Consider the following 13,306-nt stretch of genomic DNA (forward strand, 5'->3'; position numbering starts at 1 on the left):
ACTGACTGACTCATCATCAACGCCCAGCCAAAACGGCTAAAGCTAGGAGCTTGAAATTTTACCAGTGGGTCACTGTTGATGCAAATGTGCGAGATAAGGCCGGGTTTTAGAAAATTCGTCCTGGAACCACAAAAAATAACAACAACAAAAATCCTTATTTTTCATTACTATTACGTACTTATTCACTTAGTTGGCCCTCTGCAAGACATGTGTAAAATTAACAATGCCATAACTTCTTGATAATGTAAGAGATCACACATAATTTCAAATTTGTAGTTTACTTCTAGGCGCACTTATTTTATCGTAAACCACTAAATAATAGAAAGACAAGACATTTGTTATCTTCCATTGCAACAGATGTCGCAGTTGGTGATAATGGTGTATAAACATCAATTACGCAAATGAACAAATGAGTTGCTGTTGAAGACAACATTAGGGGAATAAATTCAGAAATCGGCCAGAAATAAAAACAACTAAAAACTGTATGGACCTGACTTTTTGGTAATAACTAAATGTTTGCAAATCAATGAAAGTGCAATAGAATTGTGCATATTACCACGATTTATTTGCAATTAAGAATTTTATCGTATATAGAGATGTACAGTCATAACTATTCAATTTTCAATTTCAAAATCTCTAATTTGATGAAATCGCTAAATAATTAATGAAATCAATAATAGGCCCCAGGAATATAGGAATATAGGAATTTGGTATGGAAATCAAGGTTGGGAAGTGGTGCTTCTAAAAGGAAATGGTTTGGAAAATTACCAATCATGTGTACGAAAAGTACTAAATTTAGTACAATTTAGATTTGGGTGAACGTAAAGAGCTGGAAACCTGAAATTTGGAATTGAGATTACTGGTGGGGTGTAGAATTGAGGTAGTTTTGAAAATTCGTACTTATGGGTACGAAAAGCACTAAATGGTACTAAATTTAGTACAATTTGGATTTGGGTGAACGTATGTATGTAGCTGGAAACCTGAAATTTGTAAGTAAGATTACTGTGAAGTGTAGGACTGAGATATGAGGGTGGTTTTGGAAATTCGTACTTATGTGTTCGAAAAGTACTAAATTTGGTACAATAGGGATTCGAGTGAACGGACAGAGCTGGAATCCTGAAATTTGAAATTGAGATTACTGTTGGATCATAGGATTGGGGAAATTTTGGAAATTCGTATTTATGTGTACGAAAAGTACTAAATGGTACTAAATTTATTACAATTTGGATTTGGGTGAACGGATAGAACTGGAATCCTGAATTTTAAGTATCAAGGTTGGGAAATGGCGTTGAAATAAGGAAATGGTTTTGGAAGTTCGTATTTATGATTACGAGCAGTACTAAATTTGGATTTGGGTGAACGGATAGAGCTGGAATCCTAAAGTTTTGAATTAAGATTACTGTAGGGGTGTAGGATTGAGATAGTTTTAGAAATTCGTACCTTTGGGTATGAAAAGTACTAAATGGTACTAAATTTGGTACAATTTGGATTTGGATGAACGGATAAAGCTGGAATTCTGAAATTTGGAACTAAGATTACTGTCGGACAGTAGAATTGAGGTAGTTTTGGAAATTCGTACTTATGGGTACAGAAAGCACTAAATTCGGTACAATTTGAATTTTAGTAAACGGATAGTGTTGGAATTAGGAATTAAGATTACTGTAGGAGTGTATTATTGAGGAAATTTTGAAAAGTCGTACGTGTGCGTACGAGAAGTACTAAATGGTACTAAATATGGTACAATGTGGATTTGGGTGAACGGGTAGAGCTGGAATCCTAAAATTTTTGTTTGGGAAAGAAATGGTACTAAATTTGATACAATTTGGATTCGGGTGAATTAATAGAGCTGGAATCCTGAAATTTGGAATTACGATTACAGTCGAAGAGTAGGATTCAGGTTGTTTTGAAAAAGCAAACTTATGGTTACGAAAAGCACTAAATGGTACTAAATTTAGTACAATTTGTATGTAGGTGAACGGATAGCGGTGGAATCCTGCAATTTGAAAGTATGATTATTGTAGCCCTGTTGCGTTGAGGAAGTTTTGAAAATTGGTACGAAAATTCTAAATTGTTCTAAATTTAGTACAATTTTAATTTGGTTTAACGGATAGAGTTTGAATCCTGAAATTTGGAAGTAAGATTACTACTAAAGTGAAGGATTGAGGTAGTTTTGGAAAATCTTTCTTATGGGTACGAAGAGTTCGACTTGATACTAAGTTTGGTACAATTTGGAATTGGACGAACGGATACAGCTGGAATCTTGAGATTTGGAATTACTGTAATTATTATGGAATTTACTGTAATTATTTTGTATTAATGTCCGTGTATGGCTGAGATATGTCGTCGAAATACGTACCATAAGTATACGAAAATTACTTAATGGTACTCATGGATACAATGGGTGTAGGGACAGTGCTGGAATTTTTATTTTTTGGAGTTAGGGTGTGTATTGGTGTGCAACGTTGATCTCGCTGTTAATGTGTAAGGGTGAGATACGGCTGATCTTTTTTAAAAACGAACTTAAGGGGTACGTACAGTACTAAGATAAAAATAAATATTGATTAAAATTGGTATTAGTGCGACCAAATTTTCAGTGTTTGTCATTTCCATATTATATATTGTTTATTTGTTTTTTTTTTATATCCTTTCCGCATACGAAGTAGCGGGCATTTTGCTAGTATATATATATATATATATATATATATATATATATATTTATGTATGTGATTCTATGCATATGTATGTATCCAATTTTAGAGATGTTTGCGTACTCGTGTTTTTAGCCCATTCTATTTAGTTTGAATTCAAAACATACATATTTTTCTTAAATTTATAGAAATTAAAAGTTTCATTGCATCAATAACCACAATTTCAAGAGACACCTATACCGACGATGCCTTGTGAGATTTTGCATATGGATATAGTTGAAATTCAAGGTCACAAATTTATATCAGTACTTGATAAATTTTCAAAGTTTGCTAAGGTATTTCACATCAGCGATAGGTCAGTCCTGACAATCAGAGAAAAACTCGTGAAAATATTACATTTTTTTTACCGCTCCGAAAATTCTGGTAATGGATAACGAGAGTAGTTTCATTAGCCCATTAATTAGAGATTTTCTAGAAAGATTGGGTATAAAGATATACCTAACTCCATCACAACGCAGCGAAGTGAATGGCCAAGTAGAGCGATTTCACTCTACTCTTCATGAAATTTACAGATGTTTAAGGGCAGAAAAGGCGGAGCTTAGCGTTCTTGAACTCACATACGTTGCGGTGGACAGGTATAACAATACAATACATTCAGTCACAGGAAAAAGACCGAACGATATATTTTTTAACAGATTTAATACAACAGACTTTGACAAATTAATAGAGGCACGTATAAGTATAAATAGAGACCTTAGAAATATTATAAAAAGAAATGCAAAAGAAAAAAATAAACGCATGAATATGAAACGTTCACCACCGAGAAAATTTAGGAAGGGCGATGCTATTTTTGTCCGAATTAAAAACATACAAGGCAAGAATTAGCCAGTTTATAGGAAAGAAATTGTAGATAAAGATAATAAGGTCACAGTTCGCACGGTAAGTGGTAAAAGGATACAAAAGGCACACATAAAAAATCTGAAAAAAATTAAATAAAATCCTCCACTTCCTTCCACTGGATTTATGAATTACTGAGTGTGGTGACGATTCCCGTCAGTTGAAAGGTTCAAAAGGTGTCCATGGCTTAACGAGACTTCCTTTTGTTCTTTCTTATACTGATGGAAAATCATTCTATTACTCAAGGAGAAAAATCATGATATATGAATGGCAAATGCCTAAAACTGGAAACATTACGATTTCAATGATTATAATAAATGGCCAAGACAAAAATTAATGTAAAATATGTTAAAAATAAAAAATGAAGTAGGGAAGATTCCTGTCGGTTGAAGGACTAAAAAGTTGTCCATGGCTTAAGAGACTTCTTTTTTACCTTTCTTATAATGATAGATAATCGACCTTCACCTTATAAAGAATAATAGTAAATTGAAAATTGGGATATCCCCATGTACATTGGCCAAAAAATAAACTAATTTGTAAAAAAAAATGTAATCAGATACTACAACCAAAAATAAATATATATACTATATTCTAACCAATAATTAACTATACAAAAAAAAAAAAAAAAACAAAACAAAAAAAAGGGCTTTGCCTTTCTACTAACCCCTAATCAACACAATTATTACATTATAGAGATATGCTTTTACGAGAAGTCTTCACCATCTTGGCAGGCTTTGCCATATATACATTGGAGGGAGCAAAGATTTTTCAGTATGACGTCCCCATAGTGACCATTCGAGTGGGAAACGCGTGGATAATAGATGGAAACTTCAAGTTGGTTCACGTTATCAACCTACAGGACTACGCCAAAATTGCAGAGGAAATTTCTGAACTGGTCGGGAATAGGATGCCACCAACCCAAAAGAAGCATATGATTGAGTACCAAATCGGCCAAATCAAGAAAATGTTGGAGGAATTAGGTTGCGCTACGAAGCAGAAGAGATCCATAGATTGGATTGGGTCAGCATGGAAATGGGTAGCCGGAAACCCTGACGCAGCGGATTGGAATAATTTGCTCAGAAGCCAAGACTCCATCGTTAGAAATAACAATGAGCAATACAAAATCAATGAAAATCTTCTTAACTCTACGAGAGATGTAATTCGGAAAACCAATAAACTTGTCGACTCCATTAACCAGATAAGCAACGGCAGAGAAAACGAGGAAATTGGACAGAACACCATGAACCAAGTCATTGTCTTGAAGGACGTCCTCAAGGAGATAATTAGGGCATGCCAACTGGCAAAAAATGGCATCATCAACACCAATCTCTTAAACAAAGGCGAAGTCGAGGATGTCATAGACGAAATGGAAACCTTGCCATATGCGAATGCAGTCGAAGCCATTGAATACGGCACTCCATCAATTTATACAAATGGATCCGTGTTACTATATGTGCTGTCCATACCAAAATTGAGAAAAGATCTTTACCATCGACTCATCCTCAGAGCCCCTATTAAAAACGGAAAACAAATCGAACTACCCTACGATGAAGTCCTTGTTAGCGAAGCTGAAACTTATGGTGTTTATAGCCCTTGCCTACAAATCAATAATGTAACGGTATGTCGACAATCTTCACTAAAGCAATTACCTGAGGACACTTGCATACCACATCTTCTTAAAAGCAGAAACGCCAGCTGCCGATACAAGCTAACAAATGAACATACTATAGAAATGATTACTACGGACATCCTGTTCCTTACTAACTACAAAGGTGCTATAAATCTCCAGCAACACACCGAAACCCTCAACGGTACTTATTTAATTAAACTCTACAACGAAAGCATTACTATTGGTGACAGGAACTTTTCCAGTACATTAAGTTCCAGATTGCAGCCATTACCACCAGTCCTAATGAATGTAACTACCGAAAGTTTTGTTTTGGACATTGATCACGTACATAGCATTGGATTGCGCAACATTCAAAAACTTCAAAGCCTTGCTTCGAAACTGGATATATCTCTAGGAACTTACATTACGATCTTAATACTAGCTGGCATCTGTATTGGGATTCTCTGGCATAAAATCACCAAAAAACTAAACCTGCCAACAATCCAATTACCACAAGCCATGAATACCCCTACCCATGTGATCTGCGGGACGCAGATTTTTAAGGAGGGAGGAGTTAAGAACGTAGTCGACACTGCCGACCAATTATAATTGTTCGAATCAGCATATTACTTCTGCACGCGCCCAACTCATACCATCATCAAAAGCATAGTTCCATTCACCTTTACTTACGACCAGCTAAAACCACTGACCAAGCATTGCACGCGCATCCGGCCCAATTACACTATTCCCTGATCATGCATTTCCCACGACTCAAAATATATGCAATACCATCGATTGGGAGTTCTGTTGAAGACATTAATCGAATACAGAAGTTAGTCTTAGTTACGCAGTCGATTGTAAACGTTGTCTTATAATTAAAGTGTCAAGTAATTCAAAGTAATAATATAAGTGTCAAGTAAATTAATAAAGTGAATTAAAAGTGATAACTTCAGTGTTTTACTAATAGAAAGAGGCACCGTGGTTTGCCTTTGAAATATATTTTTTTAATTTAATTCGACTGGAAATCCTTAACTTTATCATTATTATTATTATTATTATTATTATTATTATTATTATTATTATTATTATTATTATTATTATTATTATTATTATTATTATTATTATTATTATTATTATTATTATTATTATTATTATTATTATTATTATTATTATTATTATTATTATTATTATTATTATTATTATTATTATTATTATTATTATTATTATTATTATTATTATTATTATTATTATTATTATTATTATTATTATTATTATTATTATTATTATTATTATTATTATTATTATTATTATTATTATTATTATTATTATTATTATTATTATTATTATTATTATTATTATTATTATTATTATTATTATTATTATTATTATTATTATTATTATTATTATTATTATTATTATTATTATTATTATTATTATTATTATTATTATTATTATTATTATTATTATTATTATTATTATTATTATTATTATTATTATTATTATTATTATTATTATTATTATTATTATTATTATTATTATTATTATTATTATTATTATTATTATTATTATTATTATTATTATTATTATTATTATTATTATTATTATTATTATTATTATTATTATTATTATTATTATTATTATTATTATTATTATTATTATTATTATTATTATTATTATTATTATTATTATTATTATTATTATTATTATTATTATTATTATTATTATTATTATTATTATTATTATTATTATTATTATTATTATTATTATTATTATTATTATTATTATTATTATTATTATTATTATTATTATTATTATTATTATTATTATTATTATTATTATTATTATTATTATTATTATTATTATTATTATTATTATTATTATTATTATTATTATTATTATTATTATTATTATTATTATTATTATTATTATTATTATTATTATTATTATTATTATTATTATTATTATTATTATTATTATTATTATTATTATTATTATTATTATTATTATTATTATTATTATTATTATTATTATTATTATTATTATTATTATTATTATTATTATTATTATTATTATTATTATTATTATTATTATTATTATTATTATTATTATTATTATTATTATTATTATTATTATTATTATTATTATTATTATTATTATTATTATTATTATTATTATTATTATTATTATTATTATTATTATTATTATTATTATTATTATTATTATTATTATTATTATTATTATTATTATTATTATTATTATTATTATTATTATTATTATTATTATTATTAGTATTATTATTATTATTATTGTTATTATTATACAATTGTATTTTCAAACAAACACAGTCTGAAAAAATGTATGTACATAGTTGTGTGCACAGGCCAACAAGAAAACCCAACAAACCAACATTACTTGACAAAATTTGTTATTAGAATTGTAAATGCTTGTGTAGCAACTGGAGAATAATCGAAACTTGATTCTCTTGAATATATTGAATGTGTATGCTCATAATTAGCTTATCCGTGTTATTGTAAAATGTGTTTATACTAAGTATTTTGTTGGTGTTGGGAAACTATCAAAATGTTTGTGTTTCAAAACCTACACAATAACAAAATATGTTTGTATTTGTATGAGCAGTAGGGATATAACTTTTTGCACTTTTTTGCAAATATCAGAAATACCACCACATAGCCCTGTAGAGCATGAAAAACTATTATGAAATACGGTGTCAATTTTTCTCTACCGCGAAAAAAGTTTCCGCTCCAAATGCATTGAAGTTCTGTAATGCATTTTTTAATTTTATCTGTCATAACAACATATTTGCTTTTCATTAAAATTTTTATTTTTTTGTAATCTAATTTAAAATCATTATCAAAGCGTTCTGGACCAATTTGTTCTAAAATCGCGCCATTTCTAAACATAAAATTCACGAGTTTATAAAGAAAAACCAAAAATTGCAATAGTGTCAAAAATCCTAATATGGTCCGGAATGGCGCGATTTGAGAACAAATTGGTCCGGAACGTTTTGATAATATTTTTAAATTAGATTACAAAAAAATAAAAGTTTTGATGAAAAGCAAATATGTTGTTATGACAGATAAAATTAAAAAATGCATTACAGAACTTCAATGCATTTGTTGCGGAAACTTTTTTCGCGGTAGAGAAAAATTGACACCGTGTTTCATAATAGTTTTCCATGCTCTACACGGCTATGTGGTGGTATTTTTTTGGTTATAGCCCTACTTTACATGGCTATGTGGTGGTATTTTTTTGGTTATAGCCCTACTATACACATGGAAATCGCCACAAAATAGAAGGGACAATATTGTGAGAATTTGATTTCTCATTTTATATTAATTAATGCAAGATACGGATCTTCGGTCAAGAAACGCTCAACATATCCAGGCGCTGATGTTCCTTCAGATCACAATCTTCTGATGATGCAATTGCGCACAAAAATTGCTATAAATAAAAAACGGAAGATTCGTCGTAAACTCAATGTGGCAAAACTTGAAAATACCACCTTGAAAGAAAATCTTCGCGATAAAATCAATCAAGAACTAAGAAAAATAAATACTGAAATTATTGACTACTTGTGGAACGCACTAAAGACTATGCTCAAACCCCTAGCGGATAATACCCTCGGATACGACAAAAGACCTAGACAGAAGGAGTGGATGGCACAGGATATTCTCAACATGGTGGAAGAGAGGCGAAAATATAAAAATATAAACTTTAAACTGTATTGGAAACTAAATAGGGAAACCCTATACGCATAGCAAAAAATAACCATTTAAATAAACAATGTCAGGAGATTGAAAGATTAAAAAGCTTTCACGACGACTTTAATCTCCATAAAAAGCTAAAAGAAATTGCTGGTGTATACCGCAAAACTCATTCAAAAGTATTATATAATGATAATAATGATCCTGTGTTTGATATAGAAGAAAAGAAGACTATCTGGAGAGATTACATAAAACAAATGTTTACAAACGAACACCAATCAACTTTTGAACAACAGGCGCAACAACAACAACTCTTAGTGGAACTCCAATCAGTAGAAGAGAAGTTGAAACTGTTATAAACACTCTGAGAGATAAAAACAGCCTGTGGCCCTGACGAGGTCTCTTCGGAAATCCTAAAGTTAATAGATGAAGGTAATATCAAACTTTTAACAAAATTATTTAACCATATATATGATACAGGACGATATCCGCAAGATTGGTTAAAGTCAACATTTATTCTTCTTCTTTATTTGCCAATTCGTTTTACGAATTTATGGCGATCAGTGCAATTACATAAAATATATTACATTATATTAAGTGCATATATGTATTTATAAGTTGTTTATTATTTCAGCAAAAGATTGTCGATTTCTGCACCTGCTGAGTAGAGTTGCAGCATCATTTATGCCGGTCCATTCCTGAATATTGTTAATCCAAGACTTCTCTTTTCTTCCCCTGGACTGTCTGCCTTCTATTCTGCATCGGATAATGTTTTGGAGTAGTTTGTATTTGCTGTTTCGCATGATATGTTCAAGATATGCTGTTTTTCGTTTCTTTATTGTACGTATAAGCTCTTTTTCTTGGTGTATTCTTCGCAGTACTTCATTGTTCGTTACAAACTTGGTCCATGGTATTTTTAGAATTCGTCTGTAAGTCCACATCTCGAAAGCTTCAAGTTTTTTCATGTCAACTGCCTTCAGGGTCCACATTTCGACTCCATATAGCAAAACAGACCATACATATGTTTTCAGATATCTTAGTTTTGACCTTATAGTAATATCATGAACTAAAAAAAAACATTTATTACCATTCCGAAAAAATTTCATGCAAAATATTTGAACTAACACAGACTTATAAGTCTAATGAGCCATGCCCTAAAAGTTTTTCTACGGGTAATTCACTCTAGAATATACTCAAAATGCGAAAAAGCCATGGGAGCATCCCAGTTCGGATTTAAGGAAGGTATTGGAACCCGAGAAGCACTTTTTTCAATACAAACATTGGTCCAAAAATGTAAAAACGCACAAAAAGACATATTTCTATGTTTCATAGATTACGAAAAAGCTTTCGACATAGTGTTACACGATAGAAGTACAATGTATTAAAAGCCTATATTGGCATCAAAATGCACAAGTAGAAGTGAACGGGGAAATGATAGCATTGATATATCTAAGGGAGAGAGACAAGGATGCATATTGTCACCTTTGCTATTCAATATCTATTCAGAACAATTTTTTTAAGAATCGATAAACAAAATTCCAATCGGCATTCATATAAACGGAATATTTCTGAACAACATAAGGTATGCTGATGACACAACCTTACTGTCGCATAGCATATCTGGACTCCAGAATTTTGTCAATAAGCTCACAACACACAGTGAAAAAATACGATCTGAAAATTAACATCCGCAAAACAAAATTCATGGTTGTAAGCAAAAAGAATAACCGCAATGGTGCAACATTGAAAATTCACAACACATACGTTGACAGAGTGAAAAGTTTCAAATATCTGGGAGCTACAATAATTGAACAGTGCTCAAAAGAAATAAGATGCAGAATTGGACTGGCCAGAGAAGCATTTTCAAAATATAAGAGACTATTTACGAGTCATGACATTAATCTTGATACAAAGATTCGTTTCATCAAAACATATGTTTGGTCAGTGTTATTGTATGCAACGGAAGTATGGACAATTAAAACTGCTGATATAAGAAGGTTGGAAACTTTTGAGATATGGATTTATAGGTGAATACTCAAAATGCCTTGGACAGCCCACATAACAAATGCCGAGGTGCTAAGCCATATAATGCGAAATTAAAAATATAAATTCTTGCAAAATCTAATCCGCAAAAAAGATAGAAGGAAGGCCTGTTAGAGGAAGAAAGGAGACGACATGGAGCGATAACAATGCAGAATGGACTGGCATCCGAGATATTACAACTCTATTATCAAAGGCTAGAGATAGAGAGGCGTTTGCAGATATACTAAACAATCTATAAACAAATATTGTATGCATATGTATTTATAAAAAATATATTTATATAGTATTGGTCGCTAACATTCGGAAAACGAAATTGCAAATAAAGAAGAATTTTCTCCCAGTTTTCGACATAAAATGATTTTCGACAACGTACTCTAAAACTTCAATACATTTTTACCACGTACAAAAAAGTGTTTACGTTGCCAAACGTTGGCAACATTTATTTTCATATGAGAACTTGAATATTGCTGCAGAAGGACTGCTACATATTAGCTATTTTCGTCCAAAATTCGAAAATAAATTGCCATTATTAATCGTATCTATCACATTTTTATAAGTATTTCGGATGTTCGTCCGACTTTTTATTCATGCAATATTTTTAATTAAATTATCTCTTAAAGAAGAAAAGAGCAAACATTTGTGGTATTTTTCTTAAGATATCCTTAAATATCACAAATATATAGTGCAGGCGCCTTGTATACTTAAATGAAGAAATAAAATTTGTTTTTTACGCCATTTTTGACTTTTCGATATATATGTATGTGGTTTCCAAGGTTTTGCTGTATGCTCTTTCTGAATTTCTGGTCATCGTTATCCTATCTGCTCTACTTTCCGAGATATCCACGTGTACACTCAAAAGCTTAAGTTGTTTTCAGGTATGAAATTAAGTTTTTAGTAGGTTAGGTTGAAAAGAGGGCCGTAAGTCGCCACATGTCCAAGCCAGAATAGGCCTGTTGTACGCTCTAGACTAATTGAAGAAAGGGTCGTATTTGGTACCTTTATTATTTTAGGAATTCTGTGCCCTTAACAAACTGTTTAACATCATTTACCGTTATCTGATTAAGTCCCGGTATAGTGTCGGTCCCTAAAGACTGGGACCTGATATTTTCGAAAGCTGGGCAGAAAGTGTTGCAAAGTTGTCCCTGCATAAATTGTTATCTGCGCATTTAATTTTATGCAGATGAGCTTGTAGGCCCAAGTGACCAGTAAGGATACCTGTTAACCTACTAATGTCTGCCTTACCTAATAATAGTAAGTTTTTAGTTTTATCCTCGTTTGGGTCCCCCCAGAGAATATTAGTGGTTTTCCCTATCTCCTCTCTATTCCATAGGGATGTATGGGCCTGCTTTGCCCAATTTTTTAACTCTAGACGTGACACATTTAGAGGCTTTGCGCTGTCTAAGTTTATTGATGCTAATTCCCTGCCATTTTTTGCCAGTGAATTTGCTCTTTCATTACCTTTAATCCCCGCATGGCCTGGTACCCATATAATGCGCACTGTTCCTTGCTGGGAATAATTGTTTATCGTATTTATGCAGTCCAGTACAGTTTTCGATTTTACTGTCTTGGATGTTATTGCACTGATTGTCATTTTACTGCCCGTAAGGACGTTAACGGTAGTTGGTCTCGAGTTAGCATTAAACCAGTTCAGACACTCTGTGATCGCCCTGACCTCCGCTTGAAGGACCGTATTGTGATCCGGCAAACGAAGAGAGATTTCGGTCTCTGGTTCTTCAATAAAAAGTCCCAGTCCCGTCCTCCCCCCTAACATCGAGCCGTCTGTATAACAGCAGTTTCCAGGAGGCTTTTCAGCTAGGGTCCCGCCGATCCACGAGTCTCTGTCAGGTATTAATGTTTCGCACGAGGCAACTACAATTGTTTCAGGTATACGGTCCGAATTAACGTTATCCATTGACTCCCCCGTTATTACCTGTAGAATTTTTTATGGTATGTTACGTGTTCCTTTTCGATCCACTCGTCTGTCGCCTTCAGCCTTATGGCTGCGACGGCAGCTTCATACCTTATCTGAATTTCTATTGGGTGTATGTATAGAATAGTTTCTAGTGCCCTCGTTGGTGTTGTCCTCATAGCACCACTTACGCCTAAGCAGCACATTCTTTGGACTTTTTGTAAAATTTTTATATTAAATTTTTTATCCATCGCTGTCCACCAGACTACAGACGCTGACGGATGGGTCTAACTACGCTTTTGTATAGCAAGAGTGTCATCTTTGGATTGAGACCCCATTTAGAGCCTATGGCCCTTCTACAGGTTGACCAACATCTGTATACTTTGTTGGCTCGTTCTTGGATATGATCCTTCCATTTAAGTTTCCTATCCAGGATTACTCCCAGATATTTGACCTTATTGGATATCTTAATAGT

General features: G+C 31.7%; 1 protein-coding gene across 1 annotated transcript in view; it reads left to right on the top strand.

The window, feature by feature from the left end:
- Window positions 1–13,306, top strand: part of LOC141406160 (uncharacterized) — a 402,688-nt gene that overhangs the window by 186,872 nt on the left and 202,510 nt on the right. The gene's annotated exons all lie outside the window — the stretch shown is intronic.

This window comes from Musca autumnalis, unplaced genomic scaffold, assembly GCF_047663935.1.
Source record: "Musca autumnalis isolate F117 unplaced genomic scaffold, ASM4766393v1 scaffold_5, whole genome shotgun sequence".
In the NCBI taxonomy this organism is placed as follows: Eukaryota; Metazoa; Arthropoda; class Insecta; order Diptera; family Muscidae; genus Musca; species Musca autumnalis.